Below are 21568 nucleotides of genomic sequence, written 5' to 3' on the forward strand. Positions count from 1 at the left end.
ATCTCCTCCAGGTCTCATCCATGTTGATAAGATGGAGGATACCAGGAGAATGATAGGAAAAGGGAACCAGGGAAAATCAGAGGGGGAGAAGAAACCAGAGAAAAGACTATGAGAAACAAACTGAGGGTGTTGGAAGGGAGGCGGGAGAGGTGATGGGTGAGCCTTAGTGGGTATTAAGGAGGGCATGTATTGCATGGAGCACCGGATGCAGTGCATAAACAATGAAACCTGGATCACTGAAAAAAAATTAAATTAAGATGTGGGGGAAAAAAAGAGAAATCCCCACTGAATACTAGAAGCAAGAAACAAGTCATTAGACTAATAAAATAAATGGTACTGAAGGAAACACATCCTTCATTCCATTCCTTTGTAAGCTTCAAATCCCCTCCTACTTCCTTAGATTACAGGTGGTGAAGACTGGTATGTGACCAAATTTCCTAGATGGTTAAGCTGAAAAGAGGCCTCAGACAAACCTTAGCCAGCTCAGACTCTTCTTCCCAAGAGACACAACCAGGGCAATTGTATAGCTATGTTTCTATTCAACGTCACATCACCTCTATCTTTTTATTCCCAGTAAGGTCTGATATACAGAACAAACCTCAATCACCCTCGTGTCTGGATTATGCTGCATCAAAATTTTGGGAATACAAGGTCTCGACACTCCTGGGGGCTTCTGTGAGGTATCACTCCTTTACAGTCAGGGGTCTGAGATTGAACAGGGCTCAATCTCCAAAGTAAAGGAACTACAAGTTTTTAAAACAACATTTTACAAATACTTGTAGATTATTTTTAAGATTTTATTTATTTATTTGAGAGAGAGAGAAGACAAGGAGAACAAGGGATAGAAGGAAAGGAAGATGCAGGCTCCCTGCTCAGCAGGGCTCAATCACAGAACCCTGGGATTCTAACCTGAGCAGAAGACAGATGCCTAACCGACTGAGCCAACCAGGTGCCCCACATGCAGTTTACTAATAAACGATGAGGCCGCTCCTCCTGTAGGGTGGAAGTATGACCTCCAGGGCATAAAGGTATTGTGCTGGTGTGGATCAAGTCAGCTGTCAGTCCATTTGGCATATTATCTGTGTCAAATTAACCTTTCTTTACCCAAAGGCAGTATGAATTTTGTTAGAGTTCATTCCTGTGCATGTTACTGGGGGTTAAGGTTTCTGAAAGGACAAATCTGGACAGAACCTCAGCAGAACCATCTCTTCTTTTGGAACCTCTTCAAGGCATCTTTGATTTCCTTGTTCCTCAGACTGTAAATCAAGGGATTCAACATCGGAATAACCACAGTGTAGAATACTGATGCAAATCTGTCAAAAGTGGAGGAACCACCAGAGCTGGAACTCAAATAGACATAGGCAGTTGAAGTATAGAAGAGGGAAACAGCTGTCAGATGAGAAGCACAAGTGTTGAAAGCTTTGGACCTGCCTTTAGCTGAAGTGATCTTCATGATAGACATAACAATATAGCCATAGGATATCATGATAATGAGGGCATTTGTTATCCCAAAGAGCATTGCTAATATAGCAATCAACAGTTGCACAAAGAAAGTATCAGTGCAGGACAGGATTATCAGTTGGGGCATGTCACAGAAGAAGTGCTTGATGACATTAGGCCCACAAAAGTGGAGCTGAAACATGCTACACAACTGGGATATAGAAGCAGAGAGTCCAGCCAAATAGGATCCCAGCACCATCCGAATACACAGGGTGGGTGACATGATGGTTGAATAGAGAAGTGGATTGCAAATGGCACTATATCGGTCATAAGCCATGGCTGTCATGAGACAAGACTCACTCAGTCCCATGGTTGCAAAGACAAAGTACTGAACAGCACAACCCACAAAGGTGATGGTCTGCTGCTCTTGGAAAAAGTTGGAGAGCATCTTGGGAGCTATAGAGGTCTTCCTCAGTAATCACTGAGGAAGAAGTACATGGGTGTGTGGAGGTGAGAGTCCATCCTTATTAAGATGATGAGGCACAGGTTCCAAGTCAGAGTCAAAATGTAGATCAGCAGGAATACAACAAAGAGCACTGTTAGGATTCTGGGAAAATCAGAGAATCCCAAAAGGATGAAATAGGTGATCTGTGTAACATTTCCTCCCCCAGTCATTGGCTTGCTGCTTCTAAAATCAGGAAAGAGAGAGGAGAATGCACAGCTGACTCAGGTGAGATGACAGTATTACAATTCCTGTATGTGCTTTTTTTTCCCTCCACGGAGTGCTGGGAAAGAATCGGTGTCTCAGTGTCCTGATGAAAAGACCCAGCTCTTCATCTCCAATTATTAAGAAGTGCGATTTTTGAAGTGCTTCAAAATAATGATGTATTATATGTTGCCTAATAGAATTGAAATTAAAAAAAGAAAAAAAGTGCTTTAGGTTCTCAATTATTTTAAAAGTCTCATGAAAATTAAAGAGATATGTTTGAATTAGAAACTAAAATAATATAAAAGAAGTGATTATTACAGAGATCATTCATTAAAAGTTTTTTTAAAACCTCTGATAATTCATTATATAACCACTGCTTTACAAGACCATATGTAGAATCACTCTAGATTAAAACTGAGATAACCTGTCAGGCCCACATAGCCATCCAGACAATGTTTTGAAATTTCCTCTTTTATCCTTAAGAAAAGTTATTTATCCTCTTTGCAATAATTTCACAAGCTTGTATTTGGATGCAGTTAATGTATCATCTTCTAGCTGTCCTGGAAAATTATATCATAACTTATGACTCTGATAATATTTTCTTGAGGCACAGTATATGGGCCCAATGAAGTTATGAAACAAGTATGCTTAGAGAAGTCTTTGTACTAAGTATACTAAAGAGAAGGCAGTATAGCTCACTATTGACCCCAACATTTTTTCAATATTAGGGTACTTTACTACTGGACAAACAGCATGAGTACAAATTGAGAACGTTAAAGGTTCAGACTTTGGAGTTTTGTCTGATACCCTCTCGCTTTATGAGCTTGGCCCAGTAGCTTAAACACAAAAGACTGATTTACTGAAAACGAAGTGATAAATTTAAGAGCCCCTAGACTATAAAATAACTAGGATAGTTACAAGAAAATTCATGGAGATGCTCAGCACACAATTCTGTACACAGTAATAGTTCAATAGGTGTTGGCTATTATTATCATGGATTGTTACAGATAATCATGAATGACAGCTGTACACATGGATAGGAACATCAACAGTGCTATAGTTGTATGGGTTAATCTGAGGAAATTCCTGAGGCATCACTGACCTTGTAGGAAGTGAGGAATCATTACATTTAGGCAGATGTACATTCCGACCTCATGTAGAAGCAAATCAAACCACCCAGGGTCATGAAGACACAAAGCACATAAACAATTTTCTATTTAGTTTATTTGAGTTTGAGTACACTTGGTTAACTGACAACCAGCATCAAACTATGATGGACCCTGATGCAGAAGAAAAGTAAATAATTTTAAGTAACAAGTACCACATAGCTATATGTCATGTGTTTTATTGATACAGTCATCATGTTAGAGTTCATTAACTGATTCATAGTAGATTGCAGCTATGGCCTATGCTCCATAACCACCTGTCCTTCCTTCAGATGAAAGAGTAAATCAATATGGACAGCTAAGAAATTTTTGAAAAAATAGTAGTAATTAAAAAGACATGAGGAACCTCCATCTGGGGGCTTAAGTGGGTAGGAGAAGAATAAATGAAACAAGATGGGATTGGGAGGGAGACAAACCATAAGTGACTCTTAATCTCACAAAACAAACTGAGGGTTGCTGGGGGGAGGGGGTTTGGGAGAAGGGGGTGGGATTATGGACATTGGGGAGGGTATGTGCTTTGGTGAGTGCTGTGAAGTGTGTAAACCTGATGATTCACAGACCTGTACCCCTGGGGATAAAAATATATGTTTATAAAAAATAAAAAATTTAAAAATTTTTTTAAAAAAGACATGAACTTCAAATATTAAAAAGTATATGAAACAAGAAAGACATAGAGGTTTTAGAGGGGAAGGGGGTGGAGGGAATGGGTGACTCTGGTGGTGGGTATTAAGGAGGACACAAATTGTATGGAGCACTGGGTGTTGTACATAAACAATGAATCTAAGAGCACTGCATCAAAACTAATGATGTATTTTATGGTGACTAACATAACACAATAAAAAAGGAAACAGTATTACATTCACATAATTAAGAAATTGAAAAGTAAAAAGAATTAAAATTTAAAATTTAAAAATTAAAAAGTAGTATAAACACTGATCTTTTATTATTCTTGAATTCATGAAATGCATTTATATAATCTTGGAAAAAATGTCTGAAATCTAACAGCAAAAACAGAAAGTATAAGAGAAGTATATAACAATTTTAAACTTGGTGATGTGACAAAAACCCACTTAAGTAAAATACTTTTGAAATACAATTTATAAGGGGAAAATAGTCACAATGCATAAAAAAGACAATGTAGTAATGCCTTTAATATAAAGGCATAAATCAGGGGAAGGGGCACTCATCTTTACCACTGATGAGGGTACAAAATGATTCTACCTATCAGGATGCTGTCACCCCTTGGGGAAGCCAGATGCCTGACGAGCATCAAAACAATCTACATCATCAGGCATGATCATCTACAACTCTGTCATATGCAACTCCTACTCTTAAAGAAGAATGAGATATTCTCTTCCACAAAATGACCAAAGACATTCTGGCAGATGAGATCCCTGGCATCAAACACAGGCTGCCAGGTCGGAAAGGAACCATCTGGGGATGTGGCAATAACCACTCAGAGTGAATGCGGGTCAGTTCTCCTTTCACTAGAACTTATGGATCATGGGAAGAAAACTTGAAGAGAAACAAAACCAGGAATTGAATTCCTTTTCAGAAGTGCATGAGTTAACACAAAGTCTTTTGAGGCCTGGGAAAAGCAGGGGGGGAAAAGAGCAACTTCCCTCAACAATTCTTCTTATCTCCTCTGGGATTAAAAAAGGGCCCCCGAAAGATCCAATCATTCATTCAAGCAGAATTTATTAAATGCCTATTATATCCCAGATACTCAGCTAGGAGTTGCTAGGAGCTGAGTCTGAACAACACATACAAATGCCCTGATGGTATGGAGCTTTCTTTCTAGTCACAAGACAGGTAACAAACAAATAAATATATGATTTAATGTAGTGGTAAGGCTACAAATAAAAATCAAGCAGGGTAGGAGGTTGGAGCAGCAGAACTCTGTGATAATAAAGATGTTCTAGATCTGTGCTATCTAATAACAGTTGTGCAAAAATTTAAATCTAAATAACCACACCTGATGAGTAGCTACCCTATTGGACATGGTAGGGTTAGGGTGTGCAGGAAGGGCAGCTATTCTAAGAGGAGTGGTCTGGGTGAGAGCCTCTGAACAGAGGAAAACTAAATAGAAGCCTGATTAAGACCAGGGCGATAAGCCAGGCTGCTCTCCAGGGGCTCAGGGATTTTCAGACACAGGAGCAGCAAGAAAAAGCCCTCAGCTGGAGAAAGACAAGGAGGCCAGAGGCCTGAGTAGAGTCAGGGAGGGGCAACAAGGGAAGTGAATAGAGACAGAACATCAAGGACTGTGAGGCCACAGTAAAGATTTTGGATTTTAATCTAAGGGATTGGGTTTAAGGTAGGGAAAAGGTAGCTTAATAAAACCTTATTTGTGTAAAAAAAAAAAATGATTCTACCCTCCAGAAAGAAAAGGTTTTTTTTTGCTTTAAAAAATAAAATCCTAGAGGAGAACATAGGCAGCAATCTCTTCGATATCAGCCAAAAGGAACTTCTTTCAAGGTATGTCTCCAAAGGCAAAGGAAACAAAAGCCAAAATAAACTTTTGGGACTTCATCAAAATCAAAAGCTTCTGCACAGCAAAGGAAATGGTCAAAAAAACAAAGAGGCAACCCACGGAATGGGAGAAGATATTTGCAAATGACAGTACAGACAAAAGGTTGATATCCAGGATCTATAAAGAACTCCTCAAATTCAACACACACAAAACAGACAATCATATCAAAAACTGGGCAGAAGATATGAACAGACACTTCTCCAATGAAGACATACAAATGGCTATCAGACACATAAAAAAATGTTCATCATCACTCGCCACATTAAATTCAAATTAAAACCACATTGAGATATCACCTTACACCAGTTAGAATGGCTGATTCAAATTAAAACCACATTGAGATATCACCTTACACCAGTTAGAATGGCCAAAATTAGCAAGACAGGAAGCAACATGGTTTGGAGGGGATGTGGAGAAAGGGGAACCCTCTTCCACTGTTGGTGGGAATGCAAGTTGGTGCAGCCTCTTTGGAGAACAGTGTGGAGATTCCTCAAGAAATTAAAAGTAGAGCTTCCCTATGACTCTGCCATTGCACTACTGGGTATTTATCCCAAAGATACAGATGTAGTGAAAAGAAGGGCCATCTGTACCTCAATGTTTATAGCAGCAATGGCCACGGTCGCCAAACTGTGGAAAGAACTAAGATGCCCTTCAATGGACGAATGGATAAGGAAGATGTGATCCATATACACTATGGAGTATTATGCCTCCATCAAAAGGGATGAATACCCACCTTTTGTATCCACATGGATGGAACTGGAAGAGATTATGCTGAGTGAAATAAGTCAAGCAGAGAGAGTCAATTATCATATGGCTTCACTTATTTGTGGAGCATAACAAATAGCATAGTGAACATGGGGAGTTAGAGGGGAGAAGGGAGTTGGGGAAAATTGGAAGGGGAGGTGAGCCATGAGAGACTATGGACTCTGAAAAACAATCTGAGGGTTTTGAAGGGACGGGGCGTTGGAGGTTGGAGGAACCAGGTGGTGGGTATTAGAGAGGGCACAGATTGCATGGAGCACTGGGTGTGATGCAAAAATAATGAATACTGTTACACTGAAAATAAATAAAAAATAAATTAAAAAAAAAAAGTAAGCAGAGTAAGACAGACAAGGAGAGGGACAGAGAAATGAAAGGGAGAGAGAATCACAGAGAAAACAGACTTTCAGAATTTCCAAGATTTTACCTACTGGCTGCGTTAACCTTATCAAGTTATTAACCGCCTCAGTTGCCTCATCTATAAACAGTGCTAAGAGTACTTACCTACTCAAAGGGTTGCTGCAAGGACTGATTGACATAACACGCTTAAAACAGTAAGGGCTCAATAAATGTTGGCGACTATCATCCCCATTATCATTCCTCTCTATGAAGGAAAAATACAGCAAAGTAATACTGAAATATCAGGAAGCTCTTCACATTAATTATTTTCTAAATCAGATGGTCTCTAAACTGAGATTCAAAAATATTGTTAGTCAGTGACTCTATTTCTGACTGGTGTAACTCTGTTACCTCCCAGTCAGCTGGAGTATAAATGCCTGATGCCCCTTTTCTTGGGCCACCACCACCAGGCACTCTGAGCTGATGAAGCTCCATAGAGCGCATGGTCTAGTGCATGTTTCACTATTACTGATAAGCACCTTGTATACGAGTATTTGTGTTACAGAACAAATACATGGTGAACAAATGGTGCTTTCACCCACTTTTGGAGACAAAACTAAAATTATTTTATTTCATTTCAATTATGTTTTCTGAACTTGGAATAATTTCTGTTGACTCCTAAAGTGTGGCCAATATAACTTCTCCACAATTTTATCCAAGGTGAGTTGGAGTTAATGAAAATATTTTGAAAACATAAACTCTCATACACAACATCCCCTAATACACCAATATAATCTATCAGTTTGGTGAAAAGAAGTTACATTTCTTCTTTTTTTTAAATTTATTTTTTGTAATTTATTTTCAGTGTAACAGTATTCATTGTTTTTGCACCACACCCAGAGCTCCATGCAATCCGTGCCCTCTCTAATACCCACCACCTGGTTCCCCCAACTTCCCACCCCCCTGCCCCTTCAAAACCCTCAAATGGTTTTTCAGAGTCCATAGTCTCTCATGGTTCACCTCCCCTTCCAATTTCCCTCAACTCCCTTCTCCTCTCTATCTCCCCTTGTCCTCCATTTGTCCAGCTATTTGTTATGCTCCAAAAATAAGTGAAACCTTATGATAATTGACTCTCTCTGCTTGACTTATTTCACTCAGCATAATCTCTTCCAGTCCCGTCCATGTTGCTACAGAAGTTGGGTATTCATCCTTTCTGATGGAGGCATAATACTCCATTGTGATCAATCACTTGCAGTAAAGCTCTTAAATTTTTTAAAAAATTTAATTTAATTTTCTCAGTGTTCCAAAATTCGTTTATGTACCACACCCACTGCTGCATGCAATACATGTCCTTCTTAATACCCACCACCAGGTGGACCCATTCCCCCCAACTCCCTCCTTCTAAAACTCTCAGTTTGTTTCTCAGAATGCACAGTCTCTCATGGTTCACCTCCTCCTCCAATTTCCCCCAATTCATTTTTACCTCTCATCCTCCTAGTGTCCTCCATGCTATTCCTTATGTTCCACAAGTAAGTGAAACCATACGATAATTGACTTTCTCTGCTTGACTTATTTCACTCAGCATAATCTTCTCTAGTCCCGTCCATGTTGATACAAGAGTTGGGTATTCATCCTTTCTGATGGCTGAGTAATATTCCATTGTATACGGACCACATCTTCTTGATCCATTCATCTCTTGAAGGGCATCTCAGCTTTTTTCACAGTTTGGTGATTGTGGACATTGCTGCTATGTACAGGGTATTGGGGTATATATATATATAACTCTTCTTTTCATTACCTCTGTATCTTTGGGATAAATACCCAGTATTGCAATTTCAGGGTAGCTCTCCTTTTAATTTTTTGAGGAATCTGCACACTGTTTTCCAAAGTGGCTGCACCAACTTGCATTCCCACCAACAGTGTAAGAGGGTTCCCCTTTCTCCACATCCTCTCTAATATTTATTATTTCCTGTCTTGTTAATCTTTGCCATTCTAACTGGTGTAAGCTGGTATCTCAATTTGATTTTGATTTGAATATCCCGATGGCTAATGATGATGAACATTTTTTTCATGTGTGGGCTAGCCATCTGTATGCCGTCTTTGGAGAATTGTGTGTTCATGTTTTCTACCCATTTTTTAAAAACACTTGGAAACTAAAGACTATTCTGCTCAGGAATGTTTGGATCAACCGTAAACCTGGTGATTCACAGACCTGTACCCCTGGGGATAAAAATATATGTTTATAAAAAATAAAAAATTTAAAAAAAAAAAGAATAACTGAAACAATTTATGGAAAACAATGAGAATGAAGACACATCAGTCGAAAAACTGTGATAGAGCAAAGGCGGTCCTAAGGGGGAAATACATAGCCATCCAAGCCTTCCTCAAAAAAAATTGAAAATTCCCAAATACAACAACTCTCTTTACACCTTAAGGAACTGGAAAAACAGTAACAAATTAAGCCTACCCCATGAACGAGAAGGGAAAAAATTAAAATTAGAAAAGAAATCAATGAATTAGAAACTAGAGATATGATATAACATACATCAATGAAACTAGAAGGTGGCTCTTTGAAAGAATTAATAAGATTGATAAACCATTGGCCAAACTAATTCAAAAGAAAAGAGAGAGGACCCAAATTAATAAAATTACGAATGAAAGGGGAGAGATCATGACTAACGCCAAGGAAATAGAAACAATCATCAGAAATTATTATCAACAGTTATATGCCTATAAGGTATTCAACCTAGAAGAAATGGATGCATTCCTGGAAATCTATAAACCTCCAAGACTGAAACTGAAAGAAATTGACAAAGTGAATAGACCAATATCTAGTAATGAGATCGAAGCAGTGATCAAAAAATTCCCAAAGGGGCACCGGGATGGCTCAGTGGGTTAAGCCTCTGCCTTCAGTTCAGGCCATGATCTTGGGGTCCTGGGATCAAGCCCCGCATCGAGCTCTCTGCTCAGTGGGGCACCAGCAACCCCCCCACCCCGCTTGCCTCTCTGCTTACTTGTGATCTATGACTGTCAAGTAAATAAATAAAATTAAAAAAAAAAAAAACAAACTGCCAAAAAGAAGAGTCCAGGACCTGACAGATTCACTGAGGAATTCTAACAAACATTCAATGGAGAAATAATACCTATTATCCTGAAGCTGTTTCCAAAAATAGAAACAGAAGGAAAACAGCCAGACTCTATGAAGCCAGGACTACCTTGATCATCAAACCAGGCAAAGACCCCATCAAAAAGGAGAGTTTCAGACCAATATCCCTGATGAATATGCATGCCAAGATTCTTAACAAGATCCTAGCTAATAAGATCCAACAGTACATTAAAAAGATTAGCTCTTTACTTTCTCATCACATTCTGGTGACAGAGGTAGCCAGAGGTAAAGGTATGTCATGTGACTCAGCATTCCCCAAAAGATAAGGAATTGTGCATTGTTCTACTAATTCATAACAAAATGTATCTTCTTGAACTTTGGTAAGCTATAGGAAAAGGGGGAAAATTCACTTTTTGTTTATGTTTTTGCATGTGTCCACCATTTCCCAAGACACATTAAAGAAACGGTGACTGGGACTAGAGGAGTCAAGATGGCGGAGAAGTAGCAGGCTGAGACTACTTCAGCTAGCAAGAGGTCAGGTAGATAGCTTATCTAAAGATTGCAAACACCTGCAAATCCATCGGCAGATTGAAGAGAAGAAGAACAGCAATTCTAGAAATAGAAAAACAACCACTTTCTGAAAGGTAGGACTGGCGGAGAAGTGAATCCAAAGCAACGGGAAAATAGACCCCGGGGGGAGGGGCCGGCTCCCGGCAAGCGGCAGAGCAACGGAGCACAAAATCAGGACTTTTAAAAGTCTGTTCCACTGAGGGACATCGCTCCAGAGGCTAAACCGGGGTGAAGCCCATGCGGGGTCAGCGTGGCCTCAGGTCCCGCAGGGTCACAGAAGGATCGGGGGTGTCTGAGTGTCGCAGAGCTTGCGGGTATTGGAACGGGAAAGCCTGCTACAGAGACAGAGCCGACAGTAAGCTCACAGCTCAGTGTAACCTTGAACTGGCCACAGGCTCGGTGAGCTCGGAGCGCAGCCGGAGGTCAGGCAGACGGGAGTTACTGGGCACTGTTCTCTGAGGGCGCACTGAGGAGGGGGGCCCTGGGCTATCGGATCCTCTGGGCCGGAGACCAGGAGGCCGCCATTTGTATTCACGTCCTCCGGAACTCTACGGAAAGGTTCAGGGAACAAAAAGCTCCTGAAAGCAAACCTGAGCGGATTACTCAGCCCGGCCCCTGGTAAAGGTGGTGCAATTCCGCCTGGGGCAAAGACGCTTGAGAATCACTACACCAGGCCCCTCCCCCAGGTGATCAACAAGAAATCCAGCCAAGACCAAGTTCACCTACCAAGGAGTGCAGTTTCAATACCAAGGAGAGCAGCAGAATTCCAGAGGAGGAGAAAGCAAAGCAAGGAACTCATGGCTTTCTCCCTGCGATTTTTTAGTCTTGCAGTTAATTTAATTTTTTTCTTTTTCATTTTTTTTCTCTTCTTCTGCTAAAATTTTTTTTAACGTTTACCCTTTTCTTTTTTAACGTTTTTTAACTAGTTTATCTAATATATATATTTTTTCTTTTTTAAACTTTTCTTTATTCATTTTCTTTTATTAGTCTTTTCTTTTCTTTTTTTTTCTTTCTTTCTTTCTTTTTGAACCTCTTTTTATCCCCTTTCTCCCCCCTCACGATTTGGGATCTCTTCTGATTTGGTTAAAGCATATTTTCCTGAGGTTGTTGCCACCCTTTTAGTATTTTACTAGCTCCTTCATATACTCTTATCTGGACAAAATGACAAGGCAGAAAAATTCACCACAAAAAAAAGAACAAGAGGCAGTACCGAAGGCTAGGGACCTAATCAATACAGACATTGGTAATATGTCAGATCTAGAGTTCAGAATGACAATTCTCAAGGTTCTAGCCAGGCTTGAAAAAGGCATGGAAGATATTAGAGAAACCCTCTCGAGAGATATGAAAGCCCTTTCTGGAGAAATAAAAGAACTAAAATCTAACCAAGTTGAAATCAAAAAAGCTATTAATGAGGTGCAATCAAAAATGGAGGCTCTCACTGCTAGGATAAATGAGGCAGAAGAAAGAATTAGCGATATGGAAGACCAAATGGAATAAAGAAGCTGAACAAAAGAGGGACAAACAGCTACTGGAGCACGGGGGAGAATTCGAGAGATAAGTGACACCATAAGACGAAACAACATTAGAATAATTGGGATTCCAGAAGAAGGAGAAAGAGAGAGGGGAGCAGAAGGTATACTGGAGAGAATTATTGGGGAGAATTTCCCCAATATGGCAAAGGGAACGAGCATCAAAATTCAGGAGGTTCAGAGAACGCCCCTCAAAATCAATAAGAATAGGCCCACACCCCGTCACCTAATAGTAAAATTTACAAGTGACAAAGCGAAAATCCTGAAAGCAGCCCGGGAAAAGAAGTCTGTAACATACAATGGTAAAAATATTACATTGGCAGCTGACTTATCCACAGAGACCTGGCAGGCCAGAAAGAGGTGGCATGATATATTCAGAGCACTAAACGAGAAAAACATGCAGCCAAAAACACTATATCCAGCTAGGCTATCATTGAAAATAGAAGGAGAGATTAAAAGCTCCCAGAACAAACAAAAACTGAAAGAATTTGCAAACACCAAACCAGCTCTACAGGAAATCTTGAAAGGGGTCCTCTAAGCAAAGAGAGAACCTACAAGTGGTAGATCAGAAAGGAACAGAGACAATATACAGTAACAGTCACCTTACAGGCAATACAATGGCACTAAATTCATATCTCTCAATAGTTACCCTGAATGTAAATGGGCTAAATGCCCCAATCAAAAGACACAGTTTATCAGAATGGATAAAAAACCAAAACCCATCTATATGTTGCCTCCAAGAAACTCATTTCAAGCCTGAAGACACCTCCAGATTTAAAGTGAGGGGGTGGAAAGGAATTTACCATGCTAATAGACATCAGAAGAAAGCAGGAGTGGCAATCCTTATATCAGATCAATTAGATTTTAAGCCAAAGACTATAATAAGAGATGAGGAAGGACACTATATCATACTCAAAGGGTCTGTCCAACAAGAAGATCAAACAATTTTAAATATCTATGCCCCCAACGTGGGAGCAGCCAACTATATAAACCAATTAATAACAAAATCAAAGAAACACATCAACAATAATGCAATAATAGTAGGGGACTTTAACACTCTCCTCACTGAAATGGACAGATCATCCAAGCAAAAGATCAACAAGGAAATAAAGGCCTTAAATGACACACTGGACCAGATGGACATCACAGATATATTCAGAATATTTCATCCCAAAGCAACAGAATACACATTCTTCTCTAGTGCACATGGAACATTCTCCAGAATAGATCACATCCTCGGTCCTAAATCAGGACTCAACTGGTATCAAAAGATTGGGATCATTCCCTGCATATTTTCAGACCAAAATGCTCTGAAGCTAGAACTCAACCACAAGAGGAAGTTTGGAAAGAACCCAAATACATGGAGACTAAACAGCATCCTTCTAAAGAATGAATGGGTCAACCGGGAAATTAAAGATGAATTGAAAAAAATCATGGAAACAAATGATAATGAAAACACAATGGTTCAAAATCTGTGGGACACAACAAAGGCAGTCCTGAGAGGAAAATATATAGCGGTACAAGCCTTTCTCAAGAAACAAGAAAGGTCTCAGGTACACAACCTAACCCTACACCTAAAGGAGCTGGAGAAAAAAAAAAAAAAGCCCAGCAGGAGAAGAGAAATCATAAAGATCAGAGCAGAAATCAATGAAATAGAAACAAAAAAAAAAAAACAATAGAACAAATCAACGAAACTAGGAGCTGGTTCTTTGAAAGAATTAATAAAATTGATAAACCCCGGGCCCGACTTATCAAAAAGAAAAGAGAAAGGACCCAAATAAATAAAATCATGAATGAAAGAGGAGGGATCACAACTAACACCAAAGAAATACAAACTATTATAAGAACATACTATGAGCAACTCTACACCAATAAATTTGACAATCTGGAAGAAATGGATGCATTCCTAGAAACATAAAACTACCACAACTGAACCAGGAAGAAGTAGAAAGCCTGAACAGACCCATAACCAGTAAGGAGATTGAAACAGTCATTAAAAATCTCCAAACAAACAAAAGCCCAGGGCCAGACGGCTTCCCGGGGGAATTCTACCAAACATTTAAAGAACTAATTCCTATTCTCCTGAAACGGTTCCAAAAATTAGAAATGGAAGGAAAACTTCCAAACTCATTTTATGAGGCCAGCATCACCTTGATCCTAAAACCAGACAAGGATCCCACCAAAAAAGAGAGCTATAGACCGATATCCTTGATGAACACAGATGCGAAAATACTCAACAAAATACTAGCCAATAGGATTCAACAGTACATTAAAAAGATTATTCACCACGACCAAGTGGGATTTATTCCAGGGCTGCAAGGTTGGTTCAACATCCGCAAATCAGTCAATGTGATACAACACATCAATAAAAGAAAGAACAAGAACCATATGATACTCTCAATAGATGCTGAAAAAGCATTTGACAAAGTACAGCATCCCTTCCTGATCAAAACTCTTCAAAGTGTAGGGATAGAGGGCACATACCTCAATATCATCAAAGCCATCTACGAAAAACCCACCGCAAATATCATTCTCAATGGAGAAAAACTGAAAGCTTTTCACCTAAAGCAATCTACACATTTAATGCAATTCCTATCAAAGTACCATCCATCTTTTTCAAAGAAATGGAACAAATAATGCTAAAATTTATATGGAACCAGAAAAGACCTCGAATAGCCAAAGGGATATTGAAAAAGAAAGCCAACGTTGGTGGCATCACAATTCCGGACTTCAAGCTCTATTACAAAGCTGTCATCATCAAGACAGCATGGTACTGGCACAAAAACAGACACATAGATCAATGGAACAGATAGAGAGCCCAGAAATAGACCCTCAACTCTATGGTCAACTAATCTTTGACAAAGCAAGAAAGAATGTCCAATGGAAAAAAGACAGCCTCTTCAATAAATGGTGCTGGGAAAATTGGACAGCCACATGCAGAAAAATGAAATTGAACCATTTCCTTACACCACATATAAATATAGACTCAAAATGGAAGAAGGACCTCAATGTGAGAAAGGAATCCATCAAAATCCTTGAGGAGAACACAGGCAGCAACCTCTTTGACTCAGCCGCAGCAACATCTTCCTAGGAACATCGCCAAAGGCAAGGGAAGCAAGGGCAAAAATGAACTATTGGGATTTCATCAAGATCAAAAGCTTTTGCACAGCAAAGGAAACAGTTAACAAAATCAAAAGACAATTGACAGAATGGGAGAAGATATTTGCAAACGACATATCAGATAAAGGACTAGTGTCCAAAATCTATAAAGAACTCAGCAAACTCAACACCCAAAGAACAAATAATCCAATCAAGAAATGGGCAGAAGGGGCGCCTGGGTGGCTCAGCGGGTTAAGCCGCTGCCTTCGGCTCAGGTCATGATCTCAGGGTCCTGGGATCGAGTCCCATATCGGGCTCTCTGCTCAGCAGGGAGCCTGCTTCCCTCTCTCTCTCTCTCTCTCTGCCTGCCTCTCTCTCTGTCAAATAAATAAATAAAATCTTAAAAAAAAAAAAAAAAAAAAGAAATGGGCAGAAGACATGAACAGACATTTCTGCAAAGAAGACATCCAGATGGCCACCAGACACATGAAAAAGTGCTCCATATCACTCGGCATCAGGGAAATACAAATCAAAACCACAATGAGATATCACCTCACACCAGTCAGAATGGCTAAAATCAACAAGTCAGGAAATGACATATGCTGGCGAGGATGCAGAGAAAGGGGAACTCTCCTACACTGTTGGTGGGAATGCAAGCTGGTGCAACCACTCTGGAAAACAGCATGGAGGTTCCTCAAAATGTTGAAAATAGAACTGCCCTATGACCCAGCAACTGCACTACTGGGTATTTACCCTAAATATACAAACGTAGTGATCTGAAGGGGCACGTGCACCCGAATGTTTATAGCAGCAATGTCCACAATAGCCAAACTATGGAAAGAACCTAGATGTCCATCAACAGATGAATGGATAAAGAAGATGTGGTATATATATATACAATGGAATACTATGCAGCCATCAATAGAAATGAAATCTTGCCATTTGCGACAACATGGATGGAACTAGAGGGTATCATGCTTAGCGAAATAAGTCAAGCGGAGAAAGACAACTATCATATGATCTCCCTGATATGAGGAAGTGGAGATGCAACATGGGGGGTTAAGGGGGTAGGAGAAGAATCAATGAAACAAGATGGGATTGGGAGGGAGACAAACCATAAGTGACTCTTAATCTCACAAAACAAACTCAGAGTTGCTGGGGGGAGGGAGGATTCGGAGAAGGGGGGTGGGGTTATGGACATTGGGGAGGGTATGTGCTTTGGTGAGTGCTGTGAAGTGTGTAAACCTGGCGATTCACAGACCTGTACTCCTGGGGATTAAAATATATGTTTATAAATAATAAAAAATTAAGAAAAAAAAAGAGATGAGCAAATGCCAAGACTAAAAAAGAAAGAAAGAAACGGTGACTGGTGTAAATATTAGTTGGAGGGGAATGGAACCAGTGTTCATGTCCTAGAGGCAGAAGGGTATCCCCCCAAGATCATAGAATCTAGAAAGACCTCAAGACACCTGGTTGTGAAAATGATGAATCATAATTTTAGACAAGAGCTCTTGAAAGCAGCTATGGGGAAGAGATTTCTTGCATACCGATGAAGGCCCATCAGAATAACATCAGGCCTGTCTACAGGATGCTGGGATCATGACCCAAGACAAAGGCAGAGGCTTTAGCCTACTGAGCCACTCAGGTGCCCTGGATAATTTGTTTAATGTACTGTTCGATCCTATTAGCTAGGATCTTACTGAGAATATTAGCATCCATATTCAAAAGGGATATTGGTCTGAAATTCTCCTTTTTGGTGGGGCCTTTGTCTGGTTTGGGATTCAGGGTAATGCTGGCTTCATAAAAAGAGTCTGGAATTTGACTTCTGCTTCAGTTCTTTGAAACAGTTTCAGTAGAATAGGGATTATTCCTTCCTTGAAAGTTTTGTGGTTTTCCCTAGTGAATCCATCAGGTCCTGGGATCCTGTTATTTGGGAGGATTTTGTTCAATGCTTCAATCTTGTTTCTCGGTATTGGTTTATTCAGGTTATCAATTTCCTCCTGATTCAGTTTTGGAAGTTCATAGGACAGAGATCACAAGTAGGCAGAGAAGCAGGCTGAGAGAGAGAGGAGGAAGCAGGCTCCCCGCTGAGCAGAGAGCCCGATGAGGGGCTCTGCTTAGCGGGAAGCCTGCTTCCTCCTCTCTCTCAGCCTGTTTCTCTGCCTACTTGTGATCTCTGTCCGTCAGATGAATAAATAAAATCTTTTTAAAAAAAGATGATCCACCATGATAAGTAGGATTTATCCCTGATTTGCAAAGGTGTTTTAATATTTGCAAATCAATCAATGCAGTAGAACAAATCAATAAGAGAGAAGAACCACATCATCTTCTCGATTGATGCAGAAAAGGCATTTGAAAAAATACAGCATCAGTTACTGATTAAAATGCTTCAAAGTATAGGAATAGAGGAAACATTCCTCAAATTCATAAAATCTATCTATGAAAAACCCACAGCAAATATCATCCCCAGTGGGAAAAAGCTGACAGCCTTCCCTTTGAGATCAGGAACACAAGGATGCCCACTCTCACCACTCTTGTTCAACATAGTATTAGAAGTCTTAGCAACAGCAATCAAAAGAAAAAAAGAGAAATACAAGGTATTCAAATTGGCAGTGAAGGACTCAAACTCTCTCTCTCTTCACAGATGACATGATACTTTATATGGAAGTCCCAAAGATTCCACCCAAACTACTAGAACTCCTACAGCAATTCAGTAATGTGTCAGGATACAAAATCAATGTACAGAAATAAGTTGCTTTCTTATACACTAATAAAGAAAATACAGAAAGGGTAATTAGAGAATTGATTCCATTTACTATAGCACCAAGAATCATAAGAGACCTGGGAATAAACCTAACCAAAGAGGTAAATAATTATACTTGAGGAACTACAGACACTCATGAAAGGAATCAAAGAAGACACAAAAAGATGGAAGACCATTCCATGCTAATGGATCAAAAGAATAAACATTGTTAAAATGTCTATATGGCCTAGAACAATCTGCACTTTCAATGCCATTCCACTCAAAATTCCACCGGCATTTTTCAAAGAGCTGGAACAAACAATCCTAAAATTTGTATAGAACCAGAAGAGACCCTGAATTGCTAAGGATATGTTGAAAAAGAAAAACAAAACTGGTGGTATCATGTTGCCTGATTTCAAGCTTTACTACAAAGCTGTAATCAGCAATACAGCATGGTACTGACACCAAAACAGACACACAGACCAGTGAAACAGAGTAGAGAGCTCAGATATAGACGCTCAACTCTGTGGTCAAATAATCTTTGACAAAGCAGGGAAAAGTATATAGCAGAAAAAAGACAGTCTCTTCAAAAAATGGTACTGGAAAAATTGGACAGCTATACATGAATGAAACTCAACATTCTCTTAACCATGCACAAAGACAAACTCGAAATGGATAAAAGACCTCAGTGTGAGGCAGGAATCCATCAGAATCCTAGAGGAGAACACAGGCAGTAACCTCTTGACATCACCCACAGCAACTTCTTTCAAGATATGTTTCCAAAGGCAAAGGAAACAAAAGCCACTTTGGAAAACAGTGTGGAGATTCCTTAAGATATTAAAAACAGAGCTTCCCTATGACCCTGCAATTGCACTACTGGGTATTAACCCCAAAGATACAGATGCAGTGAAAAGAGAGGTCACCTGTACCCCAATGTTCACAGCAGCAATGGCCACAGTTGCCAAACTGGAAAGAACCAAGATGCCCCTCAATGGATGAATGGATAAGGAAGATGTGGTTCATATATACTATGGAGTATTAGGCCTCCATCAGAAAGGATGAATACCCAACTTTTGTATCCACATGGTTGGGACTGGAAGAGATTATGTTGAGTGAAATAAGTCAAGCAGAGTCAATAATCATATGGTTTTACTTACTTGTGGGAAGTAACTCACACTGGGAGCTGGAGAGGAGAAGGAAGTTGGGGGAAATTGGAGAAGGAGAAAAACTATGAGAGACTGTGGATTCAGAAACAAACTGAGGGTTTTGGAGGGAATGGACTTGGGAGGTTGGGTGAGCCTCATAGTGGGTGTTATGAAGGGCATGTATTGCATGGAGTACTGGGTGTGGTTCATAAACAATAAATTTTGGAACACTGGAAAGAAATTTTAAAAAATTAAAGGCTACCTGAAGGGGGAGAATATTAATTGCAGATTTTCTTATGTGGATCTAGCTAAACAAAATCTTTCCATTTCTCACTACCGAGGATGTGGCCAGTTTGTAAGGTTGTGCAGAATACAAAATCAAGTAAAGAAAGCCAAGATATTCCAATGAAGTAGAACAATAAAATTAACAGAAAAGATTAAAAGAGCTAGGCCAACAATGCCTTGAAATGAGGCATCTCTGATATCTGGTGTTACCCACACCAGTCCTCCAGACTGGCAGGGGATCCAAAGATGACCACAGAGAGCTGTTGGAAGTATTTCAAAAGGCCAGTGGCATTGTACACGAGTACTTTATTATATTATTAATTGGTGAGCTGCTTGCCTCTTGCTATTCAGAAATTATCAAAAATGCTATATTTTGACATGAAAATCAAATTAATTAATATTATTATAAAAACAAATTCTTTACACAAAAGAAAATTCAAAAAGTCCTTGGGATGGAAAAAGTTGGAAAATCTAGACAAGAATATGGGATCTTACAAAATCCACCTGAATGTCAGTAAATTGTTATTTTTAATTTGGTGCTCAATTATTAACATTTCAAACTGTTAGCTTTAATTTTTTAAAGGATTATTTATTTATTTATTTGACAGAGAGACACACAGAGAAAGAGGGAACACAAGCAGGGAAGATGGGAGAAGCAGAAGCAGGCTTCCCACTGAGCAGGGAGCCTAAGAGGGCCTCAATCCCAGGACCTTGGGATCATGACCTGAGCTGATTGCAGATACTTAATGACTGAGCCACCCAGGTACCCTAAAATTTGTTAGCTTTTATAAACTATATCTCATTAGATTCTAAATAATCCCCTTATGCCCCCATTTTACACGTGAAAAAGAAAAAAAAAAAAAACAGAAGGTGACAGAGTTCAATATCATACCCTGAAAAAAATCACAGACCTGGAACTCAATATTCATCCCTCACCCCAGAATAATCCCTGAAGTTTTAGATTAGAGATGAACCTAAATTGTCTTTCCAGTGAAGGTCAGAGAAGTTGGGAAGTAGAAAGAGCACCCAGGAAGAGCCCACACTAGATGTGTGGGAGTGAAGAAGAGATGAAGAATGGGAGAGACTGGGGAACAAAAACTTTGCTCCACTACAGCTCCTAATAGAAGAATCACGTGGCTATTAAGACAGCACAGAATCCACTGTTGTCACCAAAGCTTGCCTTCTCACCTTGACCCAGATTCCACTAGAAGACAGAGCTCTTTCCAAAAGCTGAAATTACTTATTTCTTTTCCAAAGGAATTTTCCAGGTGGATTCTATTGCTCTCCAAGATGGGTCCCTTTGGCCATGAGAGAGGCTGTCCACTCAGAGTAAGAGAGATGCCAACAACTGGAGATCCTCTTGAATGTGTTATTGTTCAGGGCAGAGACAATAGAAGAAAAGACAATTAGATGGAGAAAACCTTCTAGGTAATTGTTCTCTGGAGTCACGGTTGTCATGGAGATTCTGTCCCTGCTAATTTCATGTCCCATTTTGCCATGTCCCTTGTTGGATCCAGTTCCCATTTCCCCAATAGTACAATCACGTCCGTATGACTATAGCTTTTCTGTAAGACACTGAAGAGTCACTAGAGCTGGGAAGAAGCTAGGAATCATTCAGTCTGATACTGTCTATTACCAGGCAAGGAACCTAAAGCCAGAGCAGCTAAAAGATTTGCTCAAGATGACACTGGTAAAATACTAGCTGGTGAAATGCCTTAATTATAATAAGTTAGAAATGCGAGCATTTTCCTGTTGTCAAAGCACTTTCATTTTACATGGATACATCTGTACATTTTCTCACCTATCTGACTGGATCCAATCATCGCTGCATCCAGTGGGGCAGACACAGCATTATTTCCTATGGGTAAGCCAGGAAATAGAGGCAATGAGGCGAACAATAAAACTAATTCATGACTTATCATGGCACAACCTGGAGCATTGATATCAACCAATCTGGTTGATATCTGACCCTTCCCCTTGATGACTGTGTGACCATGAGCAAATTAACCTCTTCCAGACTCAGGATTATCACATCAGGATTATCATGAAATGGGGCTGATAGTAGTAGCAACTTCATAGAGGAGGTCTTTATAGAGAGAATGAAATTGGATGATGTTTATAAAGCACTTACCAAGGGGTGTAGTACAA

General features: G+C 39.7%; 1 pseudogene; it reads right to left on the reverse strand.

The window, feature by feature from the left end:
- Positions 1-1192: 1192 nt before the first annotated feature.
- LOC116598121 lies at positions 1193-2115 on the reverse strand (annotated as a pseudogene).
- Positions 2116-21568: the final 19453 nt, after the last annotated feature.

The sequence above is a fragment of the Mustela erminea genome, chromosome 9 (genome assembly GCF_009829155.1).
Source record: "Mustela erminea isolate mMusErm1 chromosome 9, mMusErm1.Pri, whole genome shotgun sequence".
Classification (NCBI taxonomy): Eukaryota; Metazoa; Chordata; class Mammalia; order Carnivora; family Mustelidae; genus Mustela; species Mustela erminea.